The following is a 14,455-nucleotide window of genomic DNA, read 5'->3' as shown; positions in this document are numbered from 1 at the left end:
TCGTATCTGGATGTATCATATCAGATGCATAGCGTCCTACTACTCCCCTTTTTTGTCAGTGGGTGTTGCAGAAGGTCAAATACTTTACTGTGCGCATAGCTATGACATTTACCTTGTGAATATCCGTCATTAAGTATGGCCGTTTCACATTTATATAATAATATAAATGTAAGGAAATAATGATATGTAATCATATACTTAAAAAATATTGTTTGGAGGCAAATTAGATTTAATATTTATAAGGGTATTAAGGGAAGCTATGATTATCTGTAAGTGTATGTATTGTGTGCTGCACATATACACATTGTCCCAGTTTTTATTTGGCTTTTGTTGTGACCCATGTATGTCCATATTCTGTTAGTAGTTGTATTGGTAATTCATTTTGGAAAACCAGTAAAGATAGAAAATAAAAGAATGGCCGTTGCCATGGCAACCAGCAATCAACTGTTACAAAAAAATAGAAGTGCCAGGTAGGTTCCTTGCAGCATAAAGGATTAAAAAAAATCATATTATCATCTCAATTTCCAACTTGCCAATCCTGAGTAAGAACAAATTTTGAACCAATTTTGAACCTTTGAAAGACTGTAACAATGAAGAAACCTACTTTCCTAAGTAATAGGTAGGATTCTTTGTTACATGAAAAAACGTCAGATTTCATTTTCTTCACATTATGTAACAAAGCTATGGATGTTTTCCTCCTACAACAATGTGAACATCCACCATTAAGAACAAAGATGGCCGTTGCCATGGCAACCAGCAGTCAACTGTTACATAATACTTTTCTATGTGCCATGCATTCATCAACTTTGCCCATGATGGAAGAAAAAGCCCCTTAAAAATGACTAAAATTTAGCAAGATGAAAATTCTGATTTCATTGGTTCTGATAACCCCCTAGTACACCCTCTTAATCTAAATGCTTGATCTTGAACTTTTGGTCTATGAAACGTTGGAAACCATGCTATATGGAAATATAAAAGTTATGTCCATATCTCTAGTGCAATCAGCAGGTAGCTTTAGGGATGTTTCCTTATACAACCATGTGAAAATCCATCATTAACAACAAAGATGACCGTTGCCATAGCAACCAACAGTCAACTGTTGCAAAATACTTTTCTAAGTGCCAGGCAGGTTTCTTGCACCATAAAAAAGTTCAAGAAAAGTCATTCTTATCTCAATCACCAAGTTGCACATGTTTATTTCACCTTCAATTCTGTAGTTGAAATTCTGCTACAATGGAAACAATGGCTTGGTCTCCGGGTCACTGTGGCCCGCCCCATTGAGAACCCAGACTTCTTTTTTAATATGATATTTATAAAGGTCTGAACTAGAGCTGTGTCAAAAATCAACAAATTTGAAGTGCCCTTTAAGGAGGTATTGCTTGCTAAAAACGTCAAAAATCTTTAAACGTTTGTTGCATCTCACTGCAAAAACATTTTGAGCAACATTTAACATGGTTTTTGTTGTTAAGATATGAATAATATAATATGTTAGGGGCAGCAACATTTCTATTCATTTGTGCGAGTTACAGTAGGCCAAAGATGGTCCATTTTGAGCGAGAGAGAGGCCTTCACAAGGCGAAAATCCGCCATTTTGAAAAATGGCCGTTACCATGGCAACTGGTAACCTCCGACCAAAAACTTTCCCATTTTTGTAGGTTTGGGCCAAGACCCTACCACCACACAAAATCTAAGAAAATTTCATTTTTTTAACTTGGCCACCTTATGCTTGGTTTTTACAGACAGCTGCTCTTAAATACAGATTTGTAAAGTTAATAGTAGATCGTGAATGAGCTGCTGAATATTGATATACATTACATTATAGGCATTGCGGATATTCTATTTCAATCATATATTAACCATTGACAGCATACTATGGATAAAAAAAATGCATAATAATGATCCATTGTGTGTCCTCACACACTAGGGAAAGATAACATCATTCTGTCAAACAAAGTCTCGTAATTCTACAATTGATATAAATAGTTTCTTTCCCTGCAGCAGGGAGCACATGGGACTACGAACGATATGTGTGCAGCAGCGCCTCCTGTCCCAGCGGCATGCACTGCAAGAAAGAGGGCCAGGCATATTTCTCTTGCAGAACCATGTAACTTGAAGGGCATAAGACACCAAAATACAACATTTTCTTATTATCTGAAATAAGAATAGCATCATTGAAGGAATATAAACGGTTAAAACGAATACACACCCTTCTGATGTTATCTAACATCGAACCATCAGAAACCACACTTCCATGGATCGAGCTGTTTATTCTTATCTGATCTTGTCACCAGGTGATTACATTAATCAGTGGCTTATACCTGCTCATGACGTCACAATGAACACGGCAACCGTTTCGGAACCTTACACAACGGCTTGCAAAAAACATTATTTCATGAGCAAACAGTGCATAATTATAGTGATAACATTTAATTGAATGACATAACAATATCTATTCCGTTTTCTTGTAAAAATAACGTTCTTTCCGAGCCATTGTGCAAAGTTCCAAATCGGCTGCCATGTTCTCGTGACGTCATGAGCAGGTAAGTCACTGATTAATGTAATTACCTTATTTTTGACAAACATTTAAGCATTACACACAACATTAAAAAAAAAAGATTGCTCTGGGGAGCTTTCGAGACGAATTACCTGGTTGGAAGAATCAAAAGCTGGAGGTATGATGTTTTCATGGTTCGATGTTCAATAACATCCGACGTGTGAATATGTTGTGAAAATTTTTATGTAATTAAACAATAGTATTTTGTTTTATGTAATTTCAGGAAATTCTTAATGTTGATGGCATTGGTGTCTTCTGCCCTTTAAAAAAAGTATCAGATATAAAGATTAATGATAACATAAACAGGTCTAAAAATGTAAACCCTGTCTTGACATCATCAACGGTAGTTTTATATATTCAATCACACAGCAGCTGTGCATCGCGGTGTGATTGGCATTGAGTAAAATCTAAAGTTGTACTTGTTCTGATGTGAATCAATTCATGCATGGGGAAACACATTAGAATGATTAATGACTAGGCGTTTCTTTTATTCTGTATCTGTATCTGTATCTATATAGCCGGTATAACCGCCATCAGGCGTAACACACCAGCTTCGCAGGCACGCGGCGCGGCAGCAGCTGGTCATATTACACCGAACGGTCTGTTACACCTAGTCTTTGCATATCTGACTGCAACCGTTCTTTAAAGCTACTTAGTGATGAAGCTCCCACAGTACTTGATGACAACGAGTTCCATTCTACTATGGTTCTCGGGAAATACGAATTTTTGAACACGTCAATCCTTGGCTGATAACTCTGGTACTTAAAAGCATGACTTTGAACCCAGAAGTCACCTCTACAGATATAACCTGCCATAGGAAATATGTGTGTTGTGATCTACAAACCAGGTCATTGGAAGCGTTTTCGGTTCGACACTTCCCTACGCGGACCATAACACTAGTCTCCAAGCAGACCCAACGGATTGCAAAGACCGTATCCAACTGGAAGAATGAGCTTTTATAGCTTGGGTTGCAAAAGCACTTCTTTCTGGCAGTTGGATACGGTCTTCGCAACCCATAGATCTGCTTGGAGATCACATAACATAACAACTTTCAAAAAACAGACGTGAGCCAGCTGGACCCTGCATCTGCTATTAGAATCATAGTGGAAAGTAGCCAGTTAGAGGTAGCAGACCACAGTTTCCGGCTTATGGGGATTTCTATAGTTAAGGGCCCGAAGGTGACTAGCTTCGACACGGTAAAAATTATAGCGCGGTGCACTTGAGAAATACGAGAAAGGAATATGTTTGAGTTTAACCCTCATCCGACCGACACATTTTTGCGACGAATCTGGCCGTATGGGGTCCAAACGGACCCCATTTTGCTTTGCCCCTAAATATATTTCTGGTGGATCTTATTGTAGTTATTGTGCATATCCTGTTTCAATAATCTATGGAGAATATTTTGACAAGTTTTGGTGTTGATGATTAATGCTAATTATCATAATTTATGCAGAAAATGAAGAGAACCCGCATTTTCCTTTAGCCCTATGTAGACTGGGGGGGGCTAAAAGTGCCCGCGCCAACTTTGACATCGTATAACTGCCAAACGACGTATCCTAGGACTACAAAACTTGGTGACTTTTCCTCAAATTTAGCTGGCAACAATTCCATGATAATCGTTCAAGTTTGTCATTTTTCCTGTTGCCATGGCAACGGGTTTCTGACAGGCATTTTATACAAAAAGTCACTATTTTTTTTAAAACAATGATATTTCTCAGGTTTTCTTGCTCAATCACACTAGTTTTCGAACATTTATAACATGAGATGTAATTAGATGTAACTTTCATGATTTATAATTCATAATTTATGCTAATTTGATGACGTAATTGCTCATAATCCAAGATGGCGGACAAGATGATTATTTTATGTATAAACAGGCTTTTTGCCTTCAAATTCGTCACTACCTGGTATTTTCTTAACCAGAAACATTCAGATTGACGTTTCCAGTCTCTTTCTTTTGTGAATGGGGGTAATAAATGGAAATAATATATTTTAAAAATTTCAAAATGGCCGATCCAAGATGGCGGATCCCAGGGATCGTTAACAACACATGACGTCATTCTGTGGCGTCATTTTGACGTCAACATAATTGCCATTGACGTCGTATGCCTTGGTATACTTTAAAATCAATAATACACTCTAATTTGTTGAATACCTTTCGATATTACGGGACTTTCCTATTTAGCCTTTTAAATCACATCGATGACGTCATAATTACGTCATATTACGTCATAACGTCACCAAATTTACAGAAATTATAAAACTTTACGTGAACATCACTCCCTGCAAATGTGGTGAGGATACATTATACGGTTTGGAAGTTATGAGGAATTTCTTTCAAATTACGTAACAAACAATGCGAAATTATCTGGGGTCCGTTTGGACCCCAGCGGACAACACGCACACTTTAGAGTATAACTTCCGCAAAAATCGGCCAATCCGGGTAAAAATTCTTCAGGAGTTGTGAAACATGTACATGAACAAACTCATGGAAGGATTTTTTTCTCCGACTAAAAATGTTGATATGGCACACATTAAAACCCGCCTGGGGTCCAAACGGACCCCATACGGTCGGATGAGGGTTAAGGTACAACCTACAAATAACTAGAAATACACAAAATACTGTAGGCCGGTATCGGCACGTCACGCACAGTTTGAAACAGTGCTCTGCGAGAGGTCACTGAACTGCAGCCGACTGACCCCGTGAGGCGGTTGCACAAGGTGGCGCATTTATACACAAAGCAGAAGAAAGACCCACTATCCAAATCCTACAGTCTACAAGCCGACATATTTCTACACCACACAGCATAGTTTACACATCACCCCGACCAATCGAACCACGTGAATCGCATTGAAACACAGATTCGTATCAGCCATTTCCCGACAAATCGCTTTCTAACTTGCGTTAACGACTACATCTGACCAAACAAACTCGCCAGTGAGATGGTGGAAGGTGTCAGCTTCCAAAAGACGTTTTCAGATTGACAATTTTGGCACTTAGGAAGTCATTGAATCCGCCCGCGATTTAACGTCTAGTTTCTACTACTTTTCTCTAAACGTTAAATCGCGGGCGAATTCAATCACTTCCAAAATGCAAAAATTATCAATCTGAAAACGTCTTTTGGAAGCTGACAGCTTCCACCGTCACACGGTTTGTTTGGTCAGATGTAGTCGTTAACGCAAGTTAGAAAGCGATTTGTCGGGAAATGGCTGATACGAATCGGAGTTTCAATGCGATTCACGTGGTTCGATTGGTCGGTGTGCACATGGATGCCTCTCACATGCAGCGTTCTACCCAGTCTTCAAGAGTTTGGGCCGCACTATTTTCTATACCCGCGTCATAAAAACTGTGTTCTGCGACCTCGAAGAGCAGTCACCGACAATGCAGACAGTCCCATGAGGTCTTTATTGAATGAATGAATGAACTTTATTGCTCGACAATTGTACATATTCATGTCTCTACTCGTCTATATCCGTGACCTCCTCGGAGGTCACTGAAAGAGTCTATATACACCAGGAAGGGGGGGGGGGCGAAACCTCTACATAAGGGCCACCTGGCCATTAATATGTGACAACCTTTACACAAGGACCAGCTGGCCATTGACATACAGTCAAACCTGTACTAGTGACAACTTCTTCATAAGTTTAATCTTTTTCACATTAAAAAACTAAAAAAAAAAACCACAGCATCTATACCGTACCGTGCTCCGTACGCTCCTTCGCCGGTCGCCTCGGCATGGCTGCCCCGTCATGGTTATGAGCATGTCCACCGGCTTAATAGCCACTTACCATTTAGGTAACGCCTGTCCAGTTTAATGAAAATTACAATTAAAACAGTAATGACAACATCAAGACCGTACCTTGCTCCGTACGCTCCTTCGCCGGTCGCCTCGGCATGGCTGCCCCTCAGGGTTGTGAGCATGTCCGCCGGCTTAATAGCCACTTACCAGTTAGGTGAGGCCTGTCCAGTTTAATGAAAATTAAAAAAAAAAAAAAAACAGAAATGGCAACATCAAGACCGTACCTTGCTCCGTACGCTCCCTGGCCGGTCGCCTCAGCATGGCTGCCCCGTCAGGGTTGTGAGCACGTCGGTCGGCTTAATAGCCACTTACCAGTTAGGTAACGCCTGTCCAGTTTAATAAAAAAAACCCACAGAAATGACAACATCAAGACCGTACCTTGCACCGTACGCTCCTTCGCCGGTCGCCTCGGCATGGCTGCCCCGTCAGGGTTGTGATGTCCGTCGGCAGACACCAGTCACGCGGCAGAGGCACAGCGGCACGATCTCTACTCTCTGGCAGGCGGGATGCGTTCTGACGAAACTTGAGAAAATCGCTCTGCCCGAAACCAGGCCCGTTTCCCTTTACTTTAAAAATAAGCTGAATGGATATTCCTGTCTTCCAGGAGGCGTGACACAATGTCGATCGCGGGAGGACATTGTTGTCCGATCTTCCGATTTGTATAAAGGTTGCAAATTTTATTCTGATTTTTTACGCCCACTGTGTTTTACATCTCGAACTGCCTCGACGAGTAAAAGGGCATCAAGTAGACACCCACTCACAGGTAAATATTTCCGTGTTTTCGCTCTCTAGGCAACAGACTAATGTGTCTGTGGCCGGGGATTGGGAACGACGGTCGTGAGTTCCGTCCAAATGGCACTTCTGTCAGGGGGGCCAAGATGGCGGCAGCAGGGCGGCCCATCTATGGGTACAGTACAGTTTCACCTCAGCTTTTGCCCGCCCGTGCTTCTACAACCAGTACGTGATCATGAACATATTTGAACGTCTGGTCTTGAATTTTTTGGGGGTTAAAGACAGTTTGGTGCATTCTAACCTATGCTTTACCATGTATAACATCATGTAACTTTAAAAGAAAAGCCCACAAAATTTTTTCGCAATCCTCTACTCGATGTATTGTACTACACGACGTAGATGTATAAAAGTCATACACGAAACTACCAAAGCTGGGTAACTGTGGTAAAATACAAACGACTGAGAGATTAAAATCAATACACATGATAATGATAATCTTGTGCTAAACGGAATAAAACATAAAAAAATGTAGATAAACAACTATATGGAAATACGATGCTACAAAATGCTTCATTTATGGTGAACCATATATTATAGATTAAAGGTAAGTAATTCTATGTAACTTGATAACATTTATGAAAAAGCTTCTTCAGCATTTTAAAGTAACGGCTACTCTCGGAACCTCATTTGTTAATCATCAACTTTTATTTTTTATTTATTTTTTTATTATTAAACAACACAAATAACAAATACAGACAAGATGGCAACGAACTCAAGTTAATACAACTTATATTAACGCGCCATCAGACAAGAAAGGATCCGAATATAATTTATATAGTTATATACTAATATACACAAAAGTTAACAAACAAATAAATGAAAGCATTCAATACATATAGTTAATATGTTTCGTTTCCCAGTAAGCGCAAATCCCTCCCCAACTAGATATGACTGATAGGACACGAATAACATGTACTAATTTCAATGTGAAAACCGCTTCGTCAGTATAATATATTCTTGAGTTGAAATCATGATGTTACAGTTTGAACTGGGGGAGCAAAGAGAGGAACCGTAGATTAAGGGATGTTTGATAGCATCGTCCGAAAGTGATCGGGTGTCGAAAATGTGTCCTGCAATTTTTTTGTGCTTTGTCATCTTTTCCCTACCCCTGAAAGCTTTTTAAGAAAATACGGCGAGCAAAATCTTACATCAGTGCGTCGGTAGTGTTCTGCTGCAGTATTAGTATGCTATAAAATTCGCCACATTACGTGCTAATTCTAACTTTTGTACAGTAACGAAAAGTGTATTAGAATTGACTTAAGGTTAATTACCTCGATCGAATAAAGTCAACAAGAATCAATAAGTTTTAGTATATCAAACTGTAAATCAAATGCACATGGAAAAGTCCAACAATTTGTGCCGGAGATTACAGTATCTCTTTTTTTTCTTTTCAGAAAAATGTTTTACCTCTCACTTTTATCATCATGTTGTATGGTACTGAATTCTACATGGAGTGTTGGCTACATTTTGTCTACGTATCCTTAGTTCTTCATGGATCACCATAAATGCTGGTAATTGCTCTATAAAGATTAGGTCTTGTTGTAACTTTCTACTGGCAACTCTCATAGATGGGCGAAGAAACAGCAGATGCTGATTTCTAATTCTCGTTCCCATAGATTCGCCGAGAGGCATCAGATGCTGATTTCTCGTTCCCATAGAAAGCCGAGACACAGCAGATACTGACTACTCATTGTCGTTCCCGTAGATGGGCCGAGACACCGCAGATGCTGACTTCTCGTTCCAATAGATGGGTCGAGACACAGCAGATGCTGACTTCTCGTTCCCATAGATGGGCAGAGACACATCAGATGCTGACTTCTTGTCCCCATAGATGGGCCGAGACACAGCAGATGTTGACTTCTCGTTCCCATAGTTGGGCCGAGACACAGCAGATGCTGACTTCTCATTCTCGTTCCCGGAGATGGGACGAGAAGAAGCAGATGTTGACTTCTCGGTCCCATAGATGGGCCGAGACGCAGCAGATGCTGATTTCTCGTTCTCATTCATGTGCTTAGTAACATCAGATGCGGTTTTATCTTTTTCGTTGTTATAAATTACTTTAGTAGCAGTAGCTTGCTTTCTTCTATCGTCAAAAATGGACTGAGAAGGGGACGACACTGCTCTATCATTGCCACTCCCGTAAGAAGGGATGTTTCTCTCAACAACAGGGATGGCAACCTCGTCATCAATTTCGCACATGTCAAAATGTTGCCTAGAAAATGAACCGACAGAAACCCCTACCTCACTGTCATTTTCATGCACACTTGTGTCTTGGTCAGCCACAAAATCAACAAATATTGCTGGCCTGCCACCATTATCATGAATCTTAATGTCCTGCCCTGCTACTGAATCAGCAGAATTTGCTACCTCATCATCATTCTCATACATGTTAATGTCCTGCCCTGCTACTGAATCAGTGGAATTTGCTACCTCATCATCATTCTCATACACGTTAATGTCTTGCCCTGCTACTGAATTAGTAGAATTTGCTACCTCATCATCATTCTCATACACGTTAGTGTCTTGCCCTGCTACTGAATTAGTAGAATTTGCTACCTCATCATCATTCTCATACACGTTAATGTCTTGCCCTGCTACTGAATTAGTAGAATTTGCTACCTCATCATCATTCTCATACATGTTAATCTCTTGCCCTGCTATTAAATCAGTAGAATTTGCTACCTCATCATCATTATCATACATGTTAATGTCCTGCCCTGCTACTGAATCAGTGGAATTTGCTACCTCATCATCATTCTCATACATGTTAATGTCCTGCCCTGCTACTGAATCAGTGGAATTTGCTACCTCATCATCATTCTCATACACGTTAATGTCTTGCCCTGCTACTGAATTAGTAGAATTTGCTACCTCATCATCATTCTCATACACGTTAATGTCTTGCCCTGCTACTGAATCAGCAGAATGTGCTACCTCATCACCATTCTCATTCATGCTAAAGTCCTGTTCTTGTGCATGATTCACAGCTATCGCCGTGGTGTCTGCATTGTACCGAGCGTTTACAACTACCACGGGATATTTTTTACTCTTACACCAGTAGACAGCACCACAGATTAGCAGTAATCCGACAAATATAGCAATTGCCAGGGGCAGCGATGATTGGAGAGCATCACCGTTTTTGCTGCTAGTTGAAAAGGGTGTTGACAAAGCTGCAGCTGATGTGGCAAATTTTGGGTTAGAAGCTGTCGGTGAGTGGAAACTAACCGACAACGTAGTGGACACGGAGCCAGCAGGATTTGCTGCAGTGCAGACGTACAGACCAGCATCTGTCCCAGTAACTTTTTGCACGATAATGGTGCCGTTCACGTCCACAGTCGCTCTCCCACCTGACTCAGCAGTAGCGTTCAGGCCAGATGGGAGGGTGACTGTGATGTCTGGCGTTGGGGTTCCTGAAGCTTCACATACCAAGTGCAGCATATCCCCTTTTAGGACTGTGTTGTTTCCAACCATTTCAAACTTCAACATGTCTGGGCCTTTGCATATAAGATCTTCAGGAAGTAGAGATGTAAGCTTCTTGTTTAGGAAATCGCTAGGCTCTGTACATGTTATTTGGGAGCCCAAATCAGTATCTCCGGTCATTTGCTGCCGGAAGGGAACCATCCTGCAGTCGCAGTGCCACGGGTTGTATTTAATGTTAACATGGCTAATAGACGAGATCTCATTATATGCTGGCGGGATCTGCAATTGATTGATTTGAAGGTAAAGCCCCGCTAGATTTGGCAGATTTAAGAATGTTCCGGGGGGAATTGTGGTTATCTGGTTCCCACTTCCGGGGGGAATTGTGGTTATCTGGTTCCCACTTAGGTGCAACGTCGTCAGCTGAGATAGATTAATAAATGTACCGGGTGAAATGGTAGTTATCTGGTTCCCATATAGCCACAATTCCTTCAGCTGAGATAAATTAGAGAATGTACCGGGTGGAATGGAAGTTATCTGGTTCCCATGTAGGTACAATTCCTTCAGCTGAGATAAATTAGAGAATGTTCCGAGTGGAATGGTAGTTATCTGGTTCCCAATTAGGTCCAATATCTCCAGCTGAGATAGACTAGTCAATGTTCCGGGTGGAATGGTAGTTATCTGGTTCCGACTTAGGTCCAATTCCCCCAGCTGAGATAAATTAGAGAATGTACCGGGTGGAATGAAAGTTATCTGGTTAGCATCTAGGTACAATTTCTTCAGCTGAGATAAATCAGAGAATGTTTCGGTTAGAATGGAAGTTATCTGGTTAGCATCTAGGTACAATTTCTTCAGCTGAGATAAATCAGAGAATGTTTCGGGTGGAATGGAAGTTATCTGGTTATCTTGTAGGTACAATTCCCCCAGCTGTGATAAATTAGAGAATGTCTCGGGTGAAATGGTAATTATCTGGTTCCCAGTTAGGTCCAATATCTCCAGCTGAGATAGACTAGTCAATGCTCCGGGTGGAATGGTAGTTATCTGGTTCTGACTTAGGTCCAATTCCCCCAGCTGAGATAGATTTGCCAATGTTCCGGGTGGAATAGTAGTTATCTGGTTATCACTTAGGTACAAGATCTTGACATTTTCTGGCAAATCTTGCGGCACCCTACTGAGGCCTTTATTATTGCAGTTAACCGAGGAACCGTCGATGCGGCAGTTTGTGACCATCTGAGCGGGTCTAATGTCTTTTAAGATGAGGAGAAGAACCAGAAGCCTCTTCATCGCCTTTCTCTGAAAACGGAAAGTAGTGTGCACAAAGTTGAGAATCATTTTATCGTCTAGATATAAGTTGTTTTAAATTTCTTTCAGATTTTACAATGTCTTTAGATTTGACAGCTCTCACATTGCAACGATAGGGAAAAACAGAAATGTTGCTTTGTTATCAAAAGTTATATCTCCAACGAGGAAGTGCGCAGGAGAACGGGTCAACCTTGAGCATGAATAAGGTGGCTGGGTCACGTTGCAACAATGCCAAGAACACGCCTCCCGCGGATGGCATTAAACTGGGTAACACAAGGGAAAAGAAGGAGGGGAGGACAACACATCACATGGGAGAGAACAGTCATGACAGACTTGGAGGAGCTGGGCATCACTTGGGAGGGAGTACGAAGAGAGGCGCTGGACAGAGGAAGATGGAATGCAGTGGTGGCCCGCATCGTCAAACGATGAACTGCGGCGATGATGATGATGATGAAATGTTATATCAAAACTTACGAAATCCCCGCCTGATGTATAAGGATATCAGAGACTTATGCACGATATCCTATATTGTTTAGTAAGTAGGATTTTAAGATTAATTTTGCATCTCCATTTTGTAGTTTATACTTGACCGCACAACAGTTTCTGTACTTTTTGTTCTTTCAATAAAGCGATTACTTCCTTTAGATCTGTCCTTTTACCAACTATGCTTACATCTAGGTTTTTTCATCACATTTGAACTGCATCTGGTTTATACTCTTGAATTTGCCTTTGAACTGGAAGTTTTGTCTTCTCCAAACTTACCTTCAATGTGTACATAATGCTCAAACCACGTGTTTTGGTTCTGCAGACACTATTTTCTTGAGCCCAAACTTCTTGATTGTATTGCAAACTTGACATTCAATTTGGTCTAGGCATTAGTGGTATTGTGCAACAGCGTTATTCCAATAACCCTCTCTCATTTTTTTTCCAGGTAATTTTTGGTTTGCCTTAATTTACAGCCGAAAGTTTCTCTATTCGGCCATCAGGGCCGCTTTTCATAGAGGTCGAGTTGGGAGGTGTGGTCAAGGGGTCATTTGAAGATATAACAACTTCTTGGTCAACAATGACTCAAAATGATATCAATAGTACAAAGAATAGATAGATAATAAATGAATTAGAGAAACACATAAATATTCATCAAGTCGTTAGGTCCATAATCGTTCAATAAGGGCCAGTTACAGTGACAATAGTCTTTAAAGGTTGTAAGAGAAGATGCTGGTCTAATGCTCTTTGGTAGTGAGTTCCAGTCAAGCGAACCTGCGTGGTTTTAGACCTCCTGTATAATTCTCTCAAGTGCATGGGTACCACTAGGAGTTCATATAAATGTTCGTTGACCGAATAAACTCTAAAGAGATAAAGTTTGATAATAGCCCTCGGACGCAACATATTACATCGCAAACAACTTTTTGCAAAACTTCAACGTGAAATAATGTTAAGGACCCTTGAGTCGTGTGTATTTCTGCGAATACCCTAGTGGTAATTTATAAGTAAATACCTTAGCGGTAATTTATGGGAATGTCACGCATGTGTAACTTGGTTAAATGTGTGCACCACTACGTATAGATTATCTCGTTAAGTAATTAGCAGTCTTCCTAGGGAATATTAGTATGTATTATAGTATACTGCAATTCAGCCTGAGGGCAACTATGGTATATTCTGAAGTGTTTTAAGTAAGTACCTAATTAACCAGTTCATCATCATATAGATAAGCAAAGAAATGTAGAAGTCATCTGCATAGCTTAAAGGCAAGGACATTCAAACATACAATGCATATAATTTTGTAGAGAAGATCATCGTCGCGACCGTGCTCGTGATCTCTTGCTCGAGAGCGAGCGGCGCGACTCGATTGATAGTAAAACCGACCCTCAGCCAGACGTAGCCCCGGGACAGCGCGTCGCCGGAACGTAAGCAAGAACTTGCGTTTAAGGTCGTGTTCGCGTATTTAAGGTTAATATCTCGCATATAGGTTCATTTAGTTGTGTCCAAAGACATATCTTATGCAACGGCTGTTACTTCTATGCAACGTTGACCAAAGAGAACAAAAGAGATTTGGCAGGTATAATAGGTTTGAATAGCAGGCTAATTGCCGTATACGCATTACGTTCTGGCGACGTGCTCCCCGGGACGGACCCGGGGCCGCAGAGTGCGTTCGAAGAGTCGATGATCGATGTGTCCTGAAATTCACATTACTTCTCGCAGCTGGCTGCGTTCTTCATCTTCACACGAGCCGAGTGATCCACCGCTAAGAGTTGTCGTTTTTGTTTGATTTCGCATCGAAAGCTTGTCTCTGCCTCTCGGCATCGTCGTTTAAGAAGAGTGGGATTCACAAGCTCTGCCGGGGAGATCGTCTCCACCGGGAGCTGCAGAAAACTGTCATTAAGGGGACGAAGCTCTCCTCGATCGCCGTAAAAAGCCACCAGCTTCGACTAACCCCCAATCGCGAGCCTCGGCTGCCACGCTCGACAAAGCAGGCAGTGCGACGCGATAAAAGTGCACACCACATGGACTTAGTTCATGAACGGTCACCACACACACTTACTTCGGAGGCTTTTGATCGATCGCCGTGACGCTATTTGCAGCCTCTAAGTAT

At 41.1% G+C, this 14,455-nt stretch overlaps 1 non-coding gene across 1 annotated transcript; it reads right to left on the bottom strand.

The window, feature by feature from the left end:
• Nucleotides 1-13,962: 13,962 nt before the first annotated feature.
• LOC136431879 (5.8S ribosomal RNA) lies at nt 13,963-14,116 on the bottom strand. The gene has a single exon (XR_010755407.1). It is a non-coding gene; the product is annotated as a 5.8S ribosomal RNA (ribosomal RNA).
• Between the last annotated feature and the right edge of the window lie 339 nt (nt 14,117-14,455).

The sequence above is a fragment of the Branchiostoma lanceolatum genome, chromosome 3 (assembly GCF_035083965.1).
Source record: "Branchiostoma lanceolatum isolate klBraLanc5 chromosome 3, klBraLanc5.hap2, whole genome shotgun sequence".
Lineage (NCBI taxonomy): Eukaryota > Metazoa > Chordata > Leptocardii > Amphioxiformes > Branchiostomatidae > Branchiostoma > Branchiostoma lanceolatum.
This window is presented reverse-complemented; position numbering and strand designations above follow the sequence as displayed.